The sequence below is a fragment of the Aricia agestis genome, chromosome 1 (assembly GCF_905147365.1).
Source record: "Aricia agestis chromosome 1, ilAriAges1.1, whole genome shotgun sequence".
NCBI lineage: Eukaryota > Metazoa > Arthropoda > Insecta > Lepidoptera > Lycaenidae > Aricia > Aricia agestis.
Window position 1 is genome coordinate 21,922,778 of NC_056406.1, and position 25,314 is coordinate 21,948,091.

Sequence of the window (25,314 nt, forward strand, 5' to 3'; positions counted from 1 at the left end):
GCGTTGTTTTAAGAAGGGAAAGCATATGCTACTATGCAAATTACATTCATCATCATCATCATCACTACCATAATATTTAATCTAAGCTGCACTGGTTACTGTGGTACTGGTCAAAAACCAGAGACACTTTTAAGCGCAGAGTACGTGACTTCTACTCGAAGCAGTTAACGGACTCTTAGTTTTGATATTCTACAGTAAGTATATTCATATTTCATTATTCACATCTAATATAATTTAATACCCATAATATCTTGGCAAATATTTTTACTATATTCATTGATGTAAGTATATAATAAAGTATATTATATTTAAGTATATACTTAATATATTTATAGTCTTATTATTTATATAATTATATTATCTTATATAATATCAGTGTATCTATGATATTAGTAAAGTTTAATATATACTCTATTAGTATAATTAATATAATATAATGATGTATTTTTAGTAAGTTAGTTCTTTTTTCTTATTCTTGTAACTTGACTGGCACCTATACAATTTTGTTTCTGTATCGACTATCGCCCAAAGGTTGATTGGCAGATAATGCCTTAAGGCATTAAGTCCACCTTTGTACGTCTTGTATGTGCATAAAGTTTTTAATAAAATAAATAAATAAATAAATATTATATCATGCATCGTCCCACGATTATGAGCCTTTTCATAGTCTTTTAGATCGAGGCTCGAGTTTGTCAAGCAATAATTTAAAAAAATCTATACTTAATATTATAAACCTGAAGAGTATGTTTGCTCGAATGCGCTAATCTCAGGAACTACTGGGCCGATTTAAAAACTTATTTCAGTGTTAGATATCTCATTTATCGAGTAAGGCTATAGGCTATATTATATTATATTATCACGCTAAGACTAATACGACGCAAGAAACTCAGGAAAATGTGGTAAAAACGGGGAATATATTAGAAAGGGCTTATCTCACGAGTCACGAACTACTGGAGCAATTTTTATAGCAATATTTGGCACTTATAGTAGACCACGTGAAAGGAGTATTTATAGCTATTTTTATTCGAAAATGTACGGTTTCTGTGAAATTCCTAATTTACGCGGGCGAAGCCGCGCGGGACATCTAGTACACAATAAAATTGCTAGCTAATTATAAGGTAATTGGTTGGCCATATTGTTCTTATTACTACTAAATAAGCCACAAGATATGCAAGCTGAAAGGGTATTTATTTGATAGAAGTTAAAGTTCATAATGCTTTAACATGTTTACTTTAACTACGCAACATAAAACGAACGTTAGAATCAAAGGTCAACGAGATAATTTTTTATTCAACTGTGAGGATTTCTAACAAAAGTTTAAGTCATCGATTTTTTTTAGTAATTAAAATAAATAGTTTTGTGTTAAAAATATTTTATAAAATTACTTAATTAATGTATATTTGGTAAGAAAAAAATATTTTTTTAGTTAAAAAAACAAAAGTATCCTTTATGATTTGTCATGGTAAATATGTTAATCTGCATTTTTTAATCGACTTAAAAATAGGCAAAGTGGACATTTCACAAAAAATATGCTCCAGGTGAGGCTCGAACTCACAACCCCGGCATTGCTCACGAACACTGTCTTATAAGTACCGTGCGCTAACCAATTGCGCCACTGGAGCGATGAGTCGAGTAGCGAAATTATGTAATAGATTATATTAGCCTTCCCTTCCCCTCCCACTGACCTTGTGACTCATCATAGTTTATTTAAGTTAGTTTTGGTTTAGTTCAAGTTTGGATTTGTGTATGATTTGTATATTCTACTTGATTAGTAGTAGTAAAATAACGTTTGTGCTGAAGCTTAATATATAAAATCAACAACACACCTTGGGAATAGGGTGGTTCTTACAGGCTACTTTTTTTTTTTTTTTTTTTTTTAACAGGCTACTAGAATATTTTTTATAATTTCTGTTGTAAATAGCTCTAACTTCTAAGTCATAATATTGTTACAGTTCGATAAGGCTTTAAATGAACGTGGCGAGAAAAGGAACTGATGCTGTTTTCAAATGGTTTTCATACAAATACGTCATTTTTGACAGTTCTCCTTTACAAGCAGCGCCCATTGACATATTTATTTAAAGCCTTGGTGCACTTTATATGTTTTAAATTGTAATTTTCCATCTTTTTAGTAAAAGAGTTTAGTAATCCGTTTCTTACGACGGTTCTCGCCGGGTTAGTTTTCGAACCGGTGCAGTGGTAGGCACCTTAGTAACGACGTTCGGAAATATTTTTGTAAAAAAATTACTCTGAATAAAAAATATTTTGATTTGATTTTGATTTTTTGATAAGTCTAAACACAGTAGTTACCCAGTACAAAAGGTATACCAAGCTCCCATATTTGATATACCAAGACACGATGTATTAGCGAGATTTAGGTAGAATTAACATTTTAAAGTAAAATTTTTTATAGTAAAAGGAAAATATGCGTTACGGAATCCTTAATGAATCTTCAAATAGTTTTTTTCTAAATCTATTTCAGAGTACTTAACCAATAATACTTACTTAGAACTTAGAACCTAATAATGGAAATCGGCCAAGCACAAGTTGCCTGCCGGCTGGTGCTAGCAAGGTTCATTATAATTACGGTTAAAGTAGCAGCTCTGAAAAGCACATTTTTTGTGTGATTTGTAATGGGCCACCGTCCCAGCTCCGTGATTTGGCCCATACAAAAGTGAAAAGAAAAAAACCGGCCAAGTGCGAGTCGGACTCGCGCACCGAGGGTTCCGTACAAACCTGCAAGGTTTACAAAGTTCGTTCATTACGACAATCGAGTCATAACTATGGTATTTTTATTGCAAATACCTCTACGCGTTTATGAGGAAATGGGTAGTAAGTTTAAAATTATTAAAAAAATATATATTATGTGATGTAACTAAAAATTTATGGTTTTCGTAATTTTTCCTTTATCTATGCTATAAGACGTTGCTTCGTACCAAATTTCAAGATTCTGAGTTCACGGGAAGCACCCTGTAGGTTTTGATTCCCTTGCAAGTGTCGAAAATTTGCGGCATAAACGGCTGTATCTTTTGATTGCGTTGGCTTAGAAGTTTGATTTTTTCACAGCTTCAAGGGACAGTAGACTTGAGTAATTGATATAAATTTCAGCTTCATACCTCCACGCGTTCCCGAGAAAAAGGGTCTTGACAGACGGACAGACGGACAACAAAGTGATCCTATAAGGGTTCCGTTTTTTCCTTTTGAGGTACGGAACCCTAAAAACTTAGAACTGCCACTTTCACAGTGAACTCTACGACATAACACAACTCATACACACCTAAAGTATTATCACGTAGTTTTGGTACACCCTGTATAAGTAAATTGATCATAACTGAACAGAGCGGATCAATTTCCCATTATTGAGGACATTTTGAACATCAATCATATGCACAATACAATATATTTTAGGTTATAACCAAAGGTAGAACAAATAAAATACATATCTTATCATATTAATGCATTGTTCTTTTTGTAGCTGTATAATTAAATACAAACACTGTGTTGTGGGTGGGTGGACGGGCACAAACGGGACGATAGGGTGGCCATATTCGTTTGAACCGATATAAAAAACGCACTGACATATCAACGATCACATTTTAATAATTTATTAACAAACAAGGAGCTTAAAAACTATAACCCAAACACCTAACAAATACTTACAAATAAAAAAACCTAACTAAAAACCTTACTACTAACATATTATTATAGGCTGCCAAATTATAAATTAAAATCTAAAAACCCTTGATTTTGGTATGCCGTAGTCGGGTTAAAAGACAATTTTCTAACACCCTGTCAATTTATGTGAAGGTCGCTGTAAACTTATTGTAGTGATATTTTGTAACATGCAATAAAAAATTACTTGACAATCTTTGTCGAAAAATCTGAATACAATTCTGTATAAGTAATTATCTAATTTTTTGGGTTCCGTACCCAAAGGGTAAAAACGGGACCCTATTACTAAGACTTCGTTGTCTGTCCGTCTGTCGGTCCGTCCGTCCGTCCCTCCGTCTGTCTGTCTCCAGCCTGCCTAGCATACGCCAACGAGATATCTCACTCTACATGTTTTCTCGATGTTTGATGGTTTGTCTCTTCATCTTTATTGACCCTAGCATGATAAACATTTTTTCTCGCGTAGATCTATCATCGAAATAACACATTTGTATAGAGTTTTGTCGAGATAATGTCGAGATTTTGACATTACGAGACGAGTAGTTTTTAATTATCTCGAGAGTGTGATATCTCGTTGGCGTATGCTAGGCAGGCAGGCTGTAACTCAAGAACCGCTGTAGCCAGACGTCTGTTTTTACAGATTATGTATATCTGTTGCCGCAAAAACCGTAATAACAAATACTATAAAGTAAAAACAAAATAATAATATTAATACTTAAGGGGGCTCCCAATTCCCATACAACAAACGTGTTTATTTTGGCCTTTTTTTCTCGATATCAATAATGGCAACAGGTAGGCAATTGAAATTTTCACTAAGGCTTTCAGGGCCCCCGTAAGGGCTACTGGCGCCTGTGTGCAAAAAAAAAAAGATTTTGGCGCACCTTTAGGCAAATTTTTTGGGTCCTTGGTTTTGGCGCCCCTAAAGATGGCGATTTGGCGCCCCTAGAGGATGGCGCCCGTGTACATTGCACACATTGCACATTTGGACCCTGAAGGTCTTAATTATATGTAAGTATACTTTAATAATTAACAATAATCTTTAAATGAAATAAAAATTTAAGGGTTCCATACAAAAACACAATTTTTGGCCTATTTTTGCTCTAAAACGGTACGGAACCCTTCGTGCGCGAGTTCGATTATTTATTTTAATTTTACTTACCTAAATATTTTTTACATAAATATTTTTTTGACATAAATATAAAATTAATGATATTATCAGTAATTTTTTATTACTTACAAGTTACATAAATAAGTTTGTCCTACAATGTAGTAAAATATGGATACAGGACACACCACGTGGACGGGCGCGGCGCGGCGCTCGCGGCCATTCGATTAGCGCACAGCGAAATGATATGTTAATGGTCTATCGGGAATATAGTTTATTGTTCTGTGCTTCTTGCCTCCGCGAAGATATATTACTATCGTACCTGCGCTCTGCTACCTTACGGCCAGCGCCCAGCAACTACCTAAGCAGACCGACGAGATTTCCTATTACCGTCCAAGAAAATTATGAGTAACCTTAAATCATTGCTATTTTCATTTAGAACCCTATCTAGCCCTTAAATTTCTAAACGTTACTCGCAACTTTGTTGTTTCCAAATTCGAATTTTGTGTATCATGAGCTGCAGTACATTTTATTTTGATACAAACTATCCTTTTGTTCTTCCCGGGGACTCAAATGATATTCATGACTTTTAATATTATGTATAATTGACGGATCCAATCTTTTCAAATCATATAATATGTGTGTATGTCATATATATATATATATATATATATATATATATATATATATATATATATATATATATATATATATATATATATATATATATATATATATATATATATATATACGGGGATACGGGGCGATAAATCGATCTAGCTAGGAATCATTTTTAAAAAATGTTATTTTATTCATGTTTTATCGAATACCGTGCAAAGCTCGGTCAAACATCTAGTCTTATTAAATTGTACTAGTCTTACACTGAGCAAAAGTTTTACGTTCTACTTTCATATTGATTTCATTAACCAGGTTATGCACCAACAATTTCTACCTAGTCCGGAAAACTGTCGAGAAAATTGTTACGGTATCGCGGTTACGTTGGACCCGCGCGCTGCGGTGTAGCGCACCGCGCACGTCGTCGCCTCACAGCATTTGTACATTATGCGATATACGACACATCGGAAGCTATATTATGTACATAAGAGGGCTTTTTCAATATATTAATTTAGTCCTTCGTAGTAGTTTACCGCATAGAAAATGATGAATACAGGTATACGCTTAAACTAAAACATATCCCTGTACGGTCGCATGGATATGTGTTTTATTGCAGCGACATGCGATATCGTACCGCGTAACGTGTAAGCCGTCTTATTTCCTATAGTGGTTTATTAGTTGGCGGCAAACTGACTGATCGGGGCGATTGAACGGGACAATTGGCCCTAATGAAAGTAATTAACACGACGCGATCGGCCCGCGTGATAGCGGCCCGCCGCGCGCGCCCGCGCACCGCGTGTCCCTCCGCAGCACACGCTCTTTAGCCAACACATTTTCTTTATCGTTTCTTTATAGAATTAACGATCAAAATGTATGGAATTGACATAACATAAGTCTAACGTCATTCGTATTATCAAACGCTTATGTCAATTGCATTCATTTTGATCGGCGATTCTATAAAGAAGCGATAAAGAAAACGTCTTGGCTAAAGGGCCACGCTCGCACCCATTACGACATGAATCTGTTAATTAAAAATACGTCGATTGCACCTTCAACTCGAATTTCATTTAATCAAGTTCGGGTAAGTTTGGCTCTCCGGCCATTTGTTAATTATTGTAAATTGAAGCAAGCTGCGGGTATTCTATCAAAATTGCTGTTAGTTTCACCAGTAGTGCTAGCACGGCGACCAGCGGAAATGCGAAAGTATGGACAAACTGTGGAAATAAACCTAAGGTGCCGTTCCGATCTTTTTTAGTTCCGAATAATTCAATTAAAAAGCCACTTTAGAATATCATTGCTTTATATACTATAGTTCTAAAAATTCAAATAATATCCTACATTATGACATATACTATAGTGTGTCATAAAGTGGCATTTTAATTGAATTTTTCGGAACGAAAAAAGATCGGAACGGCACCTTAGGTTTATTTCCACAGTTTGTCCATACTTTCGCATTTCCGCTGGTCGCCGTGCTACCGCTACAGGTCTTGCATGACAGTAATTATACCTATAAAATGTTTAAAACTAATTTTATTCCTAATTTTATCCTAGTATGCTTGAATATCCTGTGACTAGTTCACACGATAGTCAAGCACAGGTTTGAACTACGAGTGGCCGTTTTTGTATTTACAAAACACGTGTTCCTTTATTAAAACAACAATCATGGATAAGAAACTTTCTCATACCTTACCTACCTACTGGTGTATAAAAAATCTTGAAACTTCATCTTCGGGCTGACGTGCTCATTGTTAGAAACAGCTGATGATGGTCAGGTAGAATTATTCAATGAGATGCTATTTACAAAACTATTAGCACTCGCAATCCAACTCGTGAGAGATTTTGGGAAAAGGTTTAACGCAACTATCACACGAAAAAAAAATGAATTGGCCTGGTTTACTTCACATCACCTGAATCCTGATGTATCTAACCTTCTTAAAAGTAGCCCTATATTACATTATGAATTTGTACGAAATATCCTAATTTTGTTAATGTTATCTGAGGGGTTAGTGCGAGTTTTATTCGATCATACACATCGAGCACGTAAACGCGAATTTATATGGGATCAAAGCAGCGCCATCTAATGGCTAACGTAGATACTGCTTTGATTCCATATAAATTCGCGTTTACGCGCTCGATGCGTATGATCGAATAAAATTCGCACTAACCCCTCTGGTTTACAATCGTTGGTTGTAATAATAATTGCCATCGAATCCCAAGAATCGACCTCCCATCATTCATTTATTATTATTAAACAATTTACAATATTATTAGGAGATAATATGTGAAACGAAATAGTTCTAGAATAAATTTGACAGCTCATTACACCTACTTTATGTTTGAATTTTTGCTAGTGAAGGTATGTAGATTGTAGAGTACTTCGCGTTGAGACGTACGAAGTCCGGAATTCGCCATGTACACACATTTATTTCCACACGCTTTGAATATCCACGGGTTGATTATGTTAAATACTTACCCTGATTGTTCGATATCGTTTTGAAGTAGCCTCGGTGTAGTAAAATAACAATATTATGTATTCTAATGAGTCAAATAGACATCAAACGCATTCTGATTTCTGTTTATGGCCGGTTTACTGGATTTCAGTGGCCTTTAACATCATTCCATGCATCCAGCAATCCAGTGCTGGATTGGATAATTGCATTGGAATAATGTAAAGCTGTTATTAGTCAAAACTCATAAAAATTGTCGTTTATATGAGAATACTATTTTGGTGTTTAACAGTATCCGGAGTGGATCTAAGCTATATTATAATAACTCGCATACCGGTTTCGATGACGGTAGCCGGTTTCATTGAAACCATGTCAGTTACGCAGGAGTAATTATATAGTGCCCAAGTGTGTGCGCACTGCGCAGTACACAAGAGCACTCTTTATTCCTTTACTCTCATAACCCAGTGGGACGGAAGACCGACACCACTGGCGAGAGATCAGGCGCAGGACCAACTTTTTACATGCTCATCTTACTTGTCAGACAATCAGATGATCAGCCTGCATTGCCCTAACCAAACGTGGAAATAGCATGTTTCCAACGCGGGAATCTAACAAACGAGATCCGAGTCAAGAGCCACGCTATAAACCACTGGACCACGGAGGCGTTGACGCTGACTGAACTTAGTTGAGAAGCTATAATATTAATATCGTTCAGAATCGGGGTGTGGAGTGTAGATCAAGGTTACGGCCGCGCTATCTCTACGGTCACAGTAAATCAAGACCAAATTCATCGATAAAATGTTGTAGAGCTAACAGTGAGACTTGTTGGTGTGTTTGTTCAAGATATTCCACAGATCCCTGTGTAAATGTCAATACTTGTGTATCATCAACACCTATCTAACCCAAATTCTCAAGGTTAATGTTATCCATCACACTTCGATAACTCATTCTCAGTAATGCACAAAAAATACAACTTATTTACATTTAATCGTCAATAAAAATAGATTTTTGGGCTGACTGCACTTGCTTTCCTTCTTGACTTCTCATTTTAATTTTGAGTTATTTATCAATTACGCATTTCATAGTGAAACGTAACATAAATCATAATCGCTTACATGGCTAATATAGTTTCATATCATTCATTAGCGAGGACAGCCTGACACGTGATCTACGAAAATAATAAACGTATGTCATGTGTGCTGACTCGTATATTTTGTCCAAACATGATATAATAGTGTTGAAATAATTATATAAATGTCATAATAACGTAATTGTTGTATTCTCAAATTTCATACGAGTACAACGCTTGTACTGCTGTATATTGTGTAATAGATTATTTTATGAAGTTAAAAAAATGCCGCCACAATTTTACTCACCAACAAAAATAATGTTGTAATATACGAATAATAAAAACTATTGTAGTATTTTTTCTAACGTCATTATTATTCCAGAAAATAGAAGTCAGAAGCAGAGGAGAAGAGCTAATACGCAGAAGCAGAGACATGCCAAAAGCCGGAGGCGCCTACCTAGTGTTTTAAAATGCCGAATTCCAAATATATTCTAAGCGATTCATATTATACTCGTCGAAACCATATCGAAATACTGGTCGGCTTAGAAAAAAAGGAATAAAATACGTCGAATGTGCATAAAAGAATTCCTCGAGCGACAATGAATGAAGCGGCCATATTTCTTGTGAGCGATCGTTTTGAATGTACAGACATACCACTGCTCGGTCCTTAATGAAAAAGCGCTTTTACTCTCAGCTCAGGTACACCTGTTGAGGCGCCGAGGCCGTGGGATTACGGCAGGTAACGCAAAAAATAGCGCAAGTGTCTATTGCACATTACGAACACAGGACACTCGACAGATTAAAATTGCCAAACCAGTCTAGATATAAAGCGTATCGCAAACAACAATCTTAAATTTTAAACCATACGCTGAAGTTTTCATATAAAATATTAATTTATTCCGTAGAAGTGGCGTAGCGATGGCGTAGATCATCTAAGATGTCTTAATTTGTTAAGCTACGTGTTCGTAGCCGCGCGTAGACGTAAGTGCGAGAGAAGGGTTTTCGCTTTAGGACTTTTAATTTTACTGCTATTAGATACTCTCTTGTACCATTTACTTTAGCGCATCAATAGAAGGTGTATTTTATACAAGTACAAGTTTTATTTAACCAATTTCCAGCTACACAATGCAAGGAAAGTTGCGGTAAAATCGCGACACTTCACTTTTTATGTCAAAGGGAAAAATATATAGCAGCCGACGAGGAATTTAGATCGTTCACATGATTTTATTATCCTTACCATACGGGGGCGCGACATAAAGAAAGTACGAAAGACTCCGTGTAGGCAGAGGCCCACTCAAATATGTACTTTCCGTGTTTCAATTTTTGCCCATATAGGGTGGGGCCGGTGAGCCGCCTCGTGTGTACAGATTCAGATATGCTAAGAACGTGGTGATCCGAGCGGCGCACACGCTGGGAGAGTAAGCGGGCGCGGCGCCGGCTGCCCGCTCTCCGCCTCCGCCTAGGACTTACGACCGCTCGTACTCTAAACAGCTGTGTTCACATCTAACATACTAGCTCGTTACCTGCTAAAGGTAAATATATAGTGATTTTACTTCGAAATGATTATTATAAGCAGGTATCTGTCCAAATTATACTTATCATATTTGACTCGATCCCCATGCCGCATGTACTATCAGAGAAGTTGATTCCTATGCAAATCGGGGACCTAAGTAGTTTGGTTGCGTTACGTCAAACCCAACTGACAGATCACAATTAACATTGAATTGATAACCAAATAACGTTGGTCTATCAATTGCATAGGAATCAACTTCCTCGATGGTACTAACGGAGAAGTTGATTCCCAGGCAGATAGCGGACCTAAGTAATTTGGTCGCGTTAAGTCAAACCCATCAGATCTAACACAGCTAACATTGAATTGACATAAGCCGTCATGACGTAGGTCTGTCAACTGCCTAGGAACCAATTTCCTCGATGGTACCAGGGTACATAAAATCTATGAAGTTTAATAGTAACTCAATTTACTCGACTATTAAGACATTGAAAACCTATGAAATATTAAGAAATGTGTAACAATGAAATCTCGAGAATCTCAGTATTAAGCTTTCGGAGATCTCTCCGAATCGCTGGTCTGTCAGGAAACAAAGCCTGCGTCGACGAATAATCGGGTGTGTGTGTGATTTAGTGCGTTGTTGATTTTATCCACATTCTACACTGTTGTACAATACGCTGAATGGTGCAATGCGAAATTCCATTAAGCGTTTTGAATGCCGATGAAGGAACATTTTGGAAAAAACACGCCGCTCTCGAACAGGTTATTGTTGGGCCGCAGGAACAATCCGCCTGTTGTGTTTCCAGTTAACCGTGACAAACTGCGACTCTACCTGTGGATTTAACTTTTTTTGGCTCACCTGAACGTGTAAACCTTATGAAATTCAAGTAAACCTGTATTACTTTAAGATTGAAAATTTTAAAATTTTATTCTATCACTTGACTTACCTTTTTTTTATGAAATAATGCGGCAAACGAGCAAACGGGTCACCTGATGGAAAGCAACTTCCCTCGCCCATGGACACTCGCAGCATCAGAAGAGCTGCAGGTGCGTTGCCAGCCTTTTAAGAGGGAATAGGGTAATAGGGGCAGGGTAGGGATGGAAAGGGAAGGGAATAGGGGAGGGGATTGGGCCTCCGATAAACTCATTCACTCGGCGAAACACAGCGCAAGCGCTGTTTCACGCCGGTTTTCTGTGAGAACGTGGTATTTCTCCGGTCGAGCCGGCCCATTCGTGCCGAAGCATGGCTCTGCCACGTCTATTTGCGGGCATAAACTCTTTTATACCACAAAAAGCCAGCTAGTATGATAGCGACAATCTGATGCATTAAAAAGGCACATAACGCCCAAAGACAGCGAACCTTGTATAGTTATCCGTTGTTTAGATATTGCCTGAAATTCATGATAACAAAATCCGGTTATCGTATATCCTGGAACCGTACATTTTTCAGGATTAAAAATATGATTGTAAGTCAGTTTGTGAAATTGTTATGGATAAATACTTACTAAGCTTCGTTGTATTAATTTAACAAGTAAGGGTTCCGAGTAAGATGATTTTACGTTTTTGGCTAATATTATGAGCTTCTTATATTATCTTGTGGCGCCTCGTCTAATGTATGGATCAGCAGTTTATATGTAACAAATGCTTATTGGGTACAAAACATACGTCGAGTTCAAAGTCCTAGTGAACTAATATGTGCAATCACGTTTTTTACTTAGTTTAGGTTGGGTTGCATAAACTAACTTTAACTATAACTGTAACTTTAACTATAACTTTAACTACAATGCAAAATGTCAAATCATTGGTTAAAGTAAAAATGGACGCCATCAAGACGCCATAATTATTTAACCATAACCATAGAGCTTGACAAGGTTTTAAATGCACGTGGCGAAAAAAGGAACTAACGCTATGATCATACAAAAAGCCATTTTTGACACTTCTCCTTTACCAGCAGCGCCCCCGCCCAAGTTCATTTATAACCTTGTTGGACCAGTTGTCATCTGTCAATTTCTCTGGTCAAAGATAAGGTTAAAGTTAAAGCTAAATTTAGCCTTAACTATAATCGTAACTTTAACCATAACTTTGACCACGCCTCTGGTGCAACCCAACCTTAATATTTCGCAACACTCCCTGCGTCTGGTGATCCACAAATTCACGTGTTTGTAAACGTGCTCCCACAAACATAATTTCGTTTTGCAACGTAGCAAAACAGTACAGGTGACATGGAAGATCTGCTTTATGTATTTTTAAAATTAAATTTTGCTAAAATATATTCAAATATCATCATGTTCTCATTGACTTATTAATTGATTAGTACCAGCCTAGACTCTAGACACTTTCTATTCTTTTCTTTTGAAAAATTTATAATATGTGTTAGAATTTAGAAGTAAATCATCAGATATTTTTGAGGTCAGTTTAATGATTTTTAACACTCTCCTTAAAAGTTTTTGTAATTCTAAACTAGCAGAATCTTAGATTCATTTCTTATCGTAATCCTCCCTAGTCTTTACTATAATATAATGCTGAACCAAATGATTTTAAAATGAAAGCATGTAAATTATGCTAATTGAGCAAGGGTTCCCAATCTTTTTCAGCCTGCGGCGCATTTACACGGCAATATTTTGCCACGGCGCCGTACTCTACCTAGCTATTACAAAAAGATACATAACACCTTGAATGATTATATATAGTTAGGTTAAGCAGGTAAATAGTAATAAAGTAGGTAATAAACAAATATTTAATCATCTACCGGCTTTACATTATTAATATTATTATTTTATTTTATAATATTTGTGGTTTTGGATAATGATGGAGGATCGACTCACGGCGCCCCTCTTGCCTTTGCACGGCGCACCAGGGCGCCGCGGCGTACACTTTGGAAACCCCTGGCATAGAGTACGTAGAGATTGAGAAGTGTATGGGCGATAGCGCACGTCCCGTGGCCGACCCACACATGACACGCCGCGACGCGCGGTTGTTCCGCAGATACGACCGTCCACCAACCTGTCCACACTTATCTCTATCAGCTCTGTCAACAGTACCTATGCAAATACGACACGTCCAGAAACCCACAAATGTATTGCAACTAAATAAATATCACCCATCTAATTTTTTATGCTAGGCCCAGTTTACGATTTTTTTGATGTGAGATCTTCGATCACTAAGTGTGAGATATAGAAAATAAATTGTGTAAATACAAAGTCTATATAAACACAGGGTCTATAATCTATATATTACTAATACGAAGAAACTGGAAGAAACTCCATCCAGTTCTTAATATCCTAAAAAAGTCCAAAGGTGGCATCTCGAAATGGTAACTAGAGTACAAGAGCTAAAGAGCAAGGTGTGGATATTTACAAGTAAAAACATGTAGATAACTGAGATGACAACAGCGATAGGCAAATCGAGCAGGAGTCTCTACTGAATATTTGAGAATAAGGAAATCGATTACTTTTTTCCTTGTAGATGGTTTAAATCAACAAATCTACTTTTATTATTTCAACACAAATCACGTCCATAAAAATTCACGCTGAATAAATCATTTTGAAAGTGGAACTGGCTACTTCCCTACGGATGTCTCCTATATACGAGGGACCGTATGTTATGTACTTTATTGTGAGTACAGCGAGATAATGATACATTAACAAACATTCGCGAAGGTCGCGATAAGTGGGCCGGCGGGCGCTTCCGGCCGCGTGGCGGCGCGTGCGCCCGCGCATGTAGGAGCCTCGCCCTCGAGCGACGAGCACCCTGCTCCCTGCTCCCTGCTCCTTGCACCCTGCTACCGTGCAATTACACTAAAAGGATCACATGTTTTCATTACAATAAAAACTATATTTATGTAGCGACGCTCTTTTTCGATCCCCGACTCGTTGACTTCCGCTCCCATGAAACGGCATTGATTAGAGAGGTCGAGCAGACGACTTTATAAGCAATGACGTTGTTATTTAAGTATTAAAACATTATTTATTAGTACATTACCAGTCTTCAAAATTCCCCCGCCTAATTTGCGCGTAAACCTTCGGTAACTTCTCGGGTCGGACGAATAAATTCTATTCAGACGTACGAGGGCCAGTAATAAAACATGACAATTTACAAGTAAAATCGGTTGCGAAAGTGCAACACAAGGAGGAATAATTCTTTCTGTTGTGATATACGGCGACGTTCATGAACGTGAGGAAAAAAATTAATTCGTGAATTCCTTAAGTTATTGGCACAAAAAGTGAAAATTTAAGACGTGCCAAGTCAGACAATGCGAAGTGGTGTTAATCTCGCCGCGATCAATAAACTCTCTGATTACACATTCATGTAAAACCTCGGGCTTCGCGCCTCGCCAGCCGTTGTCCTGTTACACGCGTATGATAAATGTTCCTTTTCTGTTTCACACCCAAATTAAGGAAATTTAGCATTGTTGCGAGTGACTTTAAATTCAATTGAAAATATTAATGAGAGTGTCGGTATCGATGCCTCATCTCGTTCTTTATAAGGGCAATAAGCTTTATGTTGCGTCGAATGTGAATTATATGACGCAGTCAACGAGACTATAAATCGAGAGATGTTGCGTACATATACAACAATTCGAAAAAAAGTCAAAAACTTACTTAAAGTTTCTAAGTTTTTACACTACTATTTTGTGATTTACAAAAACTTACTCATTTAAAGTTTCTAAGTTTTCACTCTACTACCTACTACTTTGTGATAACTGATAAGGTGAACGCTGGACACGTGTTTGAATTTTGATCCAATCTTCTACCGGACCGTGAATGTCGAGCCGGCCAACCTGCGATAATCGTAGGATCGCCAGACATATGGGTCAACAGATGAATAAAAGGCGGTTGAAAAAAAAAGCCAGCTGACCGTTGTCTGCTCTATTAATCGTTTACGGTACGGTTCTGGAGGTGACACGGATAGAATCGGTCCATCTGTCGGAGCCGCGGAGCCCGTGGCGAGGATCGTCATCTGTGATACCTGCCACCTCTGTTTTAATTCAGGTCAATAGAGGTCATAATCACGAAATGGAGGCTCGAACGCGTCGACATTCATATTTAAATGTTGTATGAGTGACTAAAATTAAAAGGAAGTTCAGCATTGTATAGAACCAAAGGCATCTCATAATAATAAGAATCGGTTTAATAAACCTTTGATATGATGCGTGTCCACGAAACGCCGCGATCTCCGGCCTGGATGACAAATGTTTGGAGCTGTATGGCGCTGTACGGTGCACGGTGATTCCCGACGACACGTCTTTCGTACATCGCTCATTTGAAGCGGGTTACCGTGTGATAATCTATGTTGGTATTTTATCGTTTTACCATTCACAATAGCTCACCGAACTCTGTTCCAGCTCCGTCACCGAAATGCTTTTATCTGATTGCTTTGTTAATAGCCTTGAGGTTTTTATGAATATTCAAAAATTAACGTCTCAGTTTTCATCCACTCATACTATTCTAGGTGCTAACATAATCATTTTTCGAATCTTTATTTGATATTTTGTTTCGTTGTGAAATTTTGTTGAGGGAAGATTATTCCGATACGGATATCGGAATATAGATCTTCCCTATTAATTGATTCTAATTTTTATTGGGTAGGTCGAGAAGCACCTTTGGACATATTATTTTAAAAAACGTACTTGCAATCTAAGGTATCTGAAATACCTGCCTGGCTCTATTTTGTGCTTGGGGTTGATGCTCAGAAAACAAACATAACCGAGATGTATGAATATCATCTTCCTCACAAAAAATACACCGAATTTAACAATGGTACAACTCTTTCGGATAGAATACCTCAGACACCTGCTAACCATGAAGGGCCTCAAACGGCGAACACAATAAGATCTATTCAAATGCTAAATGCAATAGCGCTCGATAGACAGCAGCATCGTGTTATTGAATTAACTCCAAGTCGGAACAATGCCATCACTGACATTCTCTACCCACTTTCTTTTAGAGAAAGACAACGGAGTTCCTCCGATAGGACGATGACAAGTGAGTAGCGAGACAAAGAGGATCGACAGCGGCTGCCGCGGGGTACAAAGGTCAGCTCGTTCGAGATCACCTTACAAGCGGCCGTCCGTCACGACGCCCGCGCCCGCGCCCGCGCCCGCTATCCGCTCATCTCGTGGTCGTCCCGCGTTGCGCCTCGGCATACACTTTTGTGAGTCGGCTAAGAGCATTATCGCGCGATCTGGGAGCGGAGATGCTTCTCATAATGCGTCCAGATAAACCCGCATTGTGTCGTGTGCTCTCTATAACAAGAATATTCCATGAAAGGATCGTACAGCGCAACAGGTACATGCCCCCGCGATAATCTACGAGCTTAGGTGACGTCTAGTCGCTTCTTTTGAATTCTTTGGTTCACACAAACCCGTTTAGTGCTCGCCTATTAGGTACAGAGGTATTTAATATGTATTTTATGGTTATAAGATGAATTATGGTTTTATCTTCGATCACTAATTATATAATAATTTTATTCTTAGAAATCATTTTCCAACAAGTTATTAGATATTACTTCTAGTTATTCAATCACATGGAAGTACTATAAGCTGCCTGTGAGATATATTTTTTGAAGTATGTGCGCTATAGAGGTAATTTCTAAATCATGATCAAAGACTAGACAAACTTCGAAGGTTATGCACTTAACCGAAACCAGTATTTATCTAGTTTAAAAAACTTGCCAACTCATAGTCATGTTGCGATGACCTAATGTTTATCTTCTTCCGATCCAAAGAACTCATCTATAGAGTGCAGGCCACACGGTAAAGGTCGGCATTACTCACGAGCTCATTATCTGCACAATCGCAATTAGTGTGATTAAAACATTCGGCGGCGACAGGGCGCATGCGCCGGCCGCGACACGTTTAGTAGCATTGACTACAACATTCGCTGATTCATAATACCGGTTGGCTATAGAGACAACTGAAATTATCTTTGTCTAGTTTATTTCGCAGACAAAGCGCCATGTCGCTGCGATAGAACAATTCGAAATTGTTTAAGTTTATTGCTCGGGTATAATATTGTTGATTCATATCCTTTGCTGGCCCGGTCTCGAGAGATTGATCAGAGAAATTATGATATTGGGGTTTCCAGTTTCAGTTTTGGAATATATTATCTATTATTTGAAGGTTTAACTTTACCTTTAACAAACTTAGGATGTCTCCGTATTCGTCTATTTCAGGTGCCGTATTTTATTGCATACGTATTACTAAGGCAGTTATTAGTTTTTTCTCGAATATAGAGATAAGTGATTTTATCTCAGGCGAGGTTTATTTATTATCTTTGCTTCAATTAATAGCTAAAATTCTTCGAAGAAGGTTCCCATGTTAAAATAAATCCAATCCTTTTATAATTAATCTTTTGTAAACATAACAATTGTGCAAGTTTTGCGCAAATCTATTACCTGTATCTCCCGTAGGGTTGTCACTTCTCTAACTTCTAAGTCAAGATTTTATCTCAACTTCACGCTAATTATCTTGCTTATGTCATTCAATGTATAAACAATACTATAGTTATCATGATTCATTCAACTTAATCTTTAATATTAATATTAAGTATATAATATAATAGTTTCCCATAGCGTTTTCGTTCCCATCACTCGTATATTTATCGGACATATTACCTAGATCGTAGGTAGTTATCTAAGGTGCTTGAAAATTAAAAGGTTGATTTCCATTATTTCTGGAATGGTATCCTTTGTTTTAAGATAATTAGACAAAATATTACTCAGGTAGTATTTGTCGTTAAGCTTAGCTTCACTGATTAATGACAACCAACGATCATGACTTTCCTAACGAAGAAAAACATACAAAAATCATAAAATCGCCAAGATTGACGAATAGTTTTCTAGCACACAGACACAGCCCTGTTATGTGGTGGGTTAGTACGGTTGGGTGTACGCGGCTGCGTACCTGCATGAAACATAGAGCGTGTGACACAGCGCCCACCCATACTGCTCTACAATAATACTGCCGAAACGCACTCACGCAGATTCTATATTATGAGGTGGCAAAATAAATAACCGGCCAACTGCGAGTCGAACTCGCGCACGAATGGTTCCGTACCGTTATAGAATATAGACGAAAAATAAGCCAAAAATTGTGTTCTTGTATGAGAGCCCCCGTAAAATTTTTATTTTATATAAATATTATATAAAATAAAAATTTTACGTACCCAAAGGGTAAAAACGGGACCCCCGTTTTTACCCTTTGGGTACGAAACCCTAAAAATTATATATTCTACAATTTTGAAAATATGTAGAAGTTTAAGTATAGAAATTTCCTCAAATATAAATATTGCGCGTTATGCCTGCATATTACAATTTAACTTAGTTAAGTTAAATTATCTATCTAGTACTATTATAGCATAAGTTTATGCCATAATAGTACAAACTTGTCCATCGGGTAATAAATAAATTATTGACTTATTATGATTATTATTCTCTGAATCATTAATATTTTTGTATGAGAAAGATTATAGGATAAAGTAGTATAGGCTTAGGATTAACACATAACGATACTTTTCATCATAGAAAAACATTGTTCCCTGAATCCTGAGGGATACTGTGTTTGCCGGTAAAAGTTATCTGTGAATATGTTACATATTTTCTGCACTAACCTCTAAATATATTACTGCAATTAACAAGAAAGTATTGCATCTACAATAATAACATACGCTACATAACGAACTCGATACTAATACCGGCACACGCGTACGATATTTATTTGATAGCTCGTTATATCGCCGTCATAAACACTGGAAGATATTGTTATAGTATCTCAATTAGAGAAATATCCTCTTACATATCTGTTCTAGTGTTATTATAATAAACAATAGTTTCTCGTTTGCGGGCGGAGAGTATGAATCACTGTAGTATTGATCTAATTAGTTGTAATCGTGTGGCACGGCCGAGCGGCCGGTGGCGCTCTGAAATGATTTAATATGACATGCAAACACTGAGCCAGTGGGTGTAGTCGCCGGGAAATACGAGCCGCAACCCGCACTCGGACAGCTCCTAGATTTACTTCAATTAAATCAATAATAACGACTCCTTTAGCGATACGAATAAATTAGTGAATGTTATTTTATATTTACTTTTTCACTGCCTAAGTTTCAGCGTGTATCTGCATTGCATCACAGTGTTTACGCTCAGTAGCTTCCATCGTTCTCGAGGATAACGTAAATTGATAAATGACACATCACTACAATGAAATATCAGATCGAACACAAAGCTAGCGATGCAGTCTCGTTCCGATAGAACAATTTCATCTGCAGAATTTATTTGATTGTTTGGCTGTTTGCGCAATGATTCCTTTCCCGATGACGAATACGGCAACGAACAAATTCTATCAATTATGCAAGTGTCTCGAACAGAAAACAGATGACCTGTGTGATATTTGTACAGGATTGATTTACTTACATAATTTCAGACGGAAACAATTCCTGTTTACGATACTAACAATCTAGACTTTCATACGCTAGTAAAACACAGGCAGATTCAGATAGTAAGTATAATAAAATATGTATCCCTAAAAATAAAGTCTATAATGTAGAAGTAGGTAACTCTATATTAAACATACAAACATATAGACATAAAAACGACAATATAAAGTATAAACGGAAAAAAGACAAAATAATTAGGATTACTATTTGATTTTTATGACTGTTAACGCTTGATTACTATCAGAGAATTCCGAGTGACTTAATTAATTTAACATAATTTGTCACAAATTCCGAACCCCAAAATCTCGAAATAAAACTCTTCCGAATCGGAAGAAAGCATTCATTTCGACGAGACAAAAAATTAAAGGGAAGGTCAGGAACATGTGGTTTAAATAGTTTGGAAACGTACGAGGGGAACATTTCGAAACGAGGTCAATGCTCGGTTTGACGCAGGAGGGTTGTCTTCGAGAGGTGAAATATTGCCTCACGCAAGATTTCGTTGATGGATCCTTTTAGTACATACGGGCGTATGCGCATTGTGCAGGTTTGTCACGCTTTCAATAGAAAACTAGAGTATTTTATATAATTTAGATATTAGTTAATAAAATATTAATAGATTATATCTAAGTAATCTTTAGCTACTAGGAGTAGGAAATATGCTGAATTTAAAAGGAAAATGGCTACTAGAAGACTTCATAAGTTTATGAGTAAAAGTCGATCAACTAAAAAAAATGTATTCGGCGAAGTATAAAGGAACTTTTCGTTTCAAATTTCAAATTCCTTTGAAAGTAACTGAGATAATGTCGTTAGTAGTGTAAAACACGTTATAAATGTACATTCATTGTCCATATAAAAATTATCAAAAACTAGCGGTACTACGAAACCATTTATTGTGCGTGGCCCGACACGTACTTGGCTGGTTTTATTGGAATACAATACTCGACTACATCTGATTTTAAATTCTTCGAGAAGTCTTCGTCGGTTCTAGATGAGCAGATAATGACCGCACCTAGGAGCCATAAGTACCGGCTTATTGTTATTACGCCATCGGGTACGACACAAGTGGCTCCGAACCATTGGCTTCCTCGCTCCGTGGCGGCCGCACCTCGCCTTGTCTCATGTGAACGCCATAATCTTCGCTCCACTACTCCTTATAATCGATACGCATTGTATTCGATCCGGCCGCTCACTGCGACTGACTCAGATGTTTATTACTTAGATGTAATTTATACGATAACTTCATATTTACCAACCATAGGAGAGTTATCGCATTGTTGATCTCCGGTTAAATTAAATTGTTGAAATTAAATTCTCTTGCTGTTATCGTCGTCTCTACGATGTTGCATTAAATCATTTAGTTCTTTTTTAGGGTTCCTTACCCAAAGGGTAAAAACCATAGACTTAATATTTATATACAAAAACGAGACCCTATCACTAACACTTCGATGTATGTCCGTCTGTATGTCTCCAGGCTGTAACTCGAGAACGGTAATAGCTAGAGAATTGAAATTTTCCCAGATTGTGTATATCTGTTGCCGCTATAATAACACATACACTACAACTAAAAACAAAATAAAATTAATATTTAGCGTGTATATACAACAAATGTGATTTTTTGTCTATATCAATAATAGCAACAGGTAAGTACTTGAATTTTTCACACAATCCTTAGTTTTATGTGTACTTTAATATTTAATAATAATATTAATATTAAATAAAAAAATTGAGAGGGGCTCCGATACAAAAAACACAAATTTTGGCCTAATTTTGCTCTATAATGGTACGGAACCCTTCGTGCGCGAGTCTGACTCGCACTTGGCCGATTTGTCTCGTTACTCGTTAGACATCGGTATTGAAAGGGAAGTCGCCTTACCTGCCCAGAGCGAGATACGGTATGAGCTCCGAGTGAGCATTTAGTTTATCGGCTGAGACGGAGCGAGTTGCGCAAGCGTCGCGCGGAGATAGGTGAGGGTGACAGTAATTGACAGGTCGGCGGGCGCAGGACACTTGACGCACGTGCGAGGAGACCGGGCCCCCGCCCGCGAGCAGGATGTCTTTAAATAGACTAAATACCTTTGTGGAGGCATGCCCTTCGAAGGGTGGCGACATCCGGCCGCGATCGCGCACACGATTCGCTTCTAAAGAGGAAACTTATAAATAACTTCTTCGATTATTCGAAACCATTGAACTATAAATGCGAGTGCTGTTGTGAGTCGGTGCCGAGTCGCTCGTGTCGGCGCTACCGGAACCTTATCGCCCATCTCCGACGCAGCGGCTCATAGAATGCCTATTGTTTGATTAATAACTATGTACTACATCTGTGATCTATATGGAACATTACATAACACCGATCGCATAGATTTGTATTCTAATGCGGTCTCGATTATTGTTATCAACAAATGAACTATCAATTTGAGTAACTGTTGTTTGTAGAGACTGTAGGGTTTCGGCTTACTATTTTCTTGAACATCATATCGAAGAAAAGTTCCGGTTCCACTCATTTGCAATCGCTCGTTACGGTCGCAAATGTACTGGTAATTGTTATAAACTAGTATCATAGAAAGCAAACAAGACCCCTACTAGAAATCTGAAAGAAATACGATGGATAGAAACGACCGATCGCAAATGAGTGGCCGCCCTACAAATGCAATATATAATATATACGCATATAGCATGCGTCTCTCACAAGATTTCTAATACGTCAAAACGAAAGTCCTTTGTTGGGCATCGCGGCGCAGCATCGAGCTCGTTGAAAAATGAACGACGCAATAAAATCCGGATCAGACGGAGTCGGAGATCATTGTACTCGGCCTTTTCACGTGCGTACTGAGGGTCCCGGCTCCCGGCCCAGACATACACAAATGGAACATACCTGCAGAGCGCTCAACAAGTGTTTCCGGTCATGAGTCTACATCCGGCGAGTATTGACTATTTAAATGCAGCCAGCTTTTATGAAGGCATAAGTTTGATCGATGGCAACCTACATTTCTTTATTTCTTGTGCTTATGGTATTCGGTACTCTTAATTCTATGTACATTCGATATAATAGCGACGTTAGTACTTCTACCCCGACAAGAAACTTTTTATTAGCAGGAACTATTGTTATTACATTTTTCAGCCCTTTACGAGGATCTACACTTTGTATACGTTTTTAGTTGTACAGTGTTTTGTCCTGAGTCCGATACGTTAGAAAGACTTGACAATTGACATTTATTACAAAAACAAAACATTGTGTAACATAACATTACTTCTTATTAGGAAGAGGTTTACTGTTTGTAGTATTAATAATCGAAGACACCTCCGTGGTCCAGTGGTTAAGAGCGTGGCTCTTGACTCGGAGGTCGTGGGTTCATGGTGGGAAACATGTTATTTCCAAGTTTGGTTAGGGCGATGCAGGCTGATCACCTGATTGTCTGACAAGTAAGATGATCCATGCTTCGGATGGGCATGTAAAAAGTCGGTCCTGTAGCTCTACCATGAGTTTAAAGCTATGGTATTTATCGATACTCGATACAGACTACGCAAATATTTAGTATGGCGATTTTAGTTCCGCAAGTAACCGCTAGAGGCGCTGTAAAATTTGCCATACTAAAAATTTACGTAGTCGGTATCGAGTATCGATGAAAACCATAGCTTTAAACTCATGGTAGAGCTACAGTGCCTGATCTCTCACCAGTCGTGTCGTTCTTCCGTCCCACTGTATGTACTGCGCACATATTTGGGCACTATAAAATTACTCCTGCGTAACTGGCCTGGTTTCAATAAAACTGGCCACCGTCACCAAAATCGGTGTGGGGGTATTATTATAATCGAAGACATGAGTGGATGAATTGGGCAAGTAACAGTTTCAAAAATGACGTTTAAAGCCTTCATTTATGCATAAGCATAAATGAAGGCTTTAGGACCGAGAAAATTATTTGAAATAAAAAAAAATGTGGATTCTATCTATCTGGCTAGACTCTAGAGCCAGATGTTAAACTAGGGAAGTATGGATAAAAATTAGTTACTGCTCTTGTTGTAAATTGTTAGTTACCCGGTTCATCCACTTATGTCTTCAATTATAACTACTCATGGATCTGAATGAAATTTCCTTATTTGGTTGAATCTATCACCTACCATGGTAACTGGTGTAAAATATTGTAACCTATAAAAGGTTAGACATAAAGTGTAAGTAAAAAGTGATTGTCGAATTTCGTATTGCGCACAGAAGTACCGCACCAAGTGTACCAACCCCAGACAGTAATAGTACATTAGGTTCTGGCCTCATTAGGTATACAGTTTATGTGCAGTGATTATGTATACTGGTTTCATTATTCACCGACCGGTCGCTCAACAAGTCTGGCGGAGTGTGAGTTTTACCAATTGTAAAGGTGGACCCCGAGCACCCCGCACCGCCAGCACAGTATAAATAATATATAGTAGACCATCCTCAATCGTACCCGACCGAACGTATTAAGCACGCACGGTCATTTAAGATTATATTATATACTAGCTGTTACCCGCGACTTCGTCCGCGCCAACAAAATGGACCAAATCTTATGCAACAACAAAATAATTTTGAAAATCGGTCCACAAACGGCGGAGTAAAATATTGGTAAAACATAAAAAAAGTAAAAAATATCCACCTCCTTTTTGAAAGTCGGTTAAAAAGTAGCCTAAGTTACTCCTTATTACATCAGCTATCTGCCAATAAAAGTCCCATCAAAATCGGTTCAGCCGTTTCAGAGATTAGCCGGAACAAACAGACAGACATACAGAGAGACAAAAATTGTAAAAATTGCTATTTGGGTATATGTACCGTATGTACATTCATATGCATGTAGTAAAAAACGGTTCTTTCAATATTACAAACAGACACTCCAATTTTATTTATATCTATAGATAAGTTTAGAGAGCAGAAGAAAACCTATCTCGTTGCGAGCACGGAAACTTGTATCCTTGTTGCACACATTTGATTTAAATAACAAGGCTTATAGTTACTATATTGCAGAGGTTCTGATAATTTTGAGACAAAGGACATCAAAATTTTATGTTATGGGTGAACCCATAACATAAAATTTTGATGTCCTTTGTCTTCTTCGATCTAAATCGTTTTATAAAATTGTACAGCTCAGTTGCATTTTGGCAGAACCCCAAGGAATACGTCGCAGGACCCTAGAGAGTAGAAACCCGCGGAACAAAGTCCACTCTACTATATGAAGTTTATACTGTGTGCTAGCTCAACAATACGTTCTGCAGGTGACGAACTCACTCAATAGCTGATTACATGCCCATTCATTCCCTCACCAACCTCACAACCTGTTCCATTTATTTTCTAAATAATAATTCACTAAACTGTTATTTACTCGCCCCGTAATTATTTCTTACAAAAGCTTTACGACTCTCTTTGAAAGCTTTGTCGGAAGCAGCATGGATTTTCTAGCATTTTAATAGTAGTAAGTAGGTATCACAATAACAATTCTGCTACG

At 37.6% G+C, this 25,314-nt stretch overlaps 1 non-coding gene across 1 annotated transcript; it reads right to left on the reverse strand.

Annotated features, from left to right (window-relative positions):
- Positions 1–1,530: 1,530 nt before the first annotated feature.
- On the reverse strand, positions 1,531–1,622 carry Trnai-uau. The gene is given in 2 exon segments: positions 1,531–1,566; positions 1,585–1,622. It is a non-coding gene; the product is annotated as a tRNA-Ile (tRNA).
- Between the last annotated feature and the right edge of the window lie 23,692 nt (positions 1,623–25,314).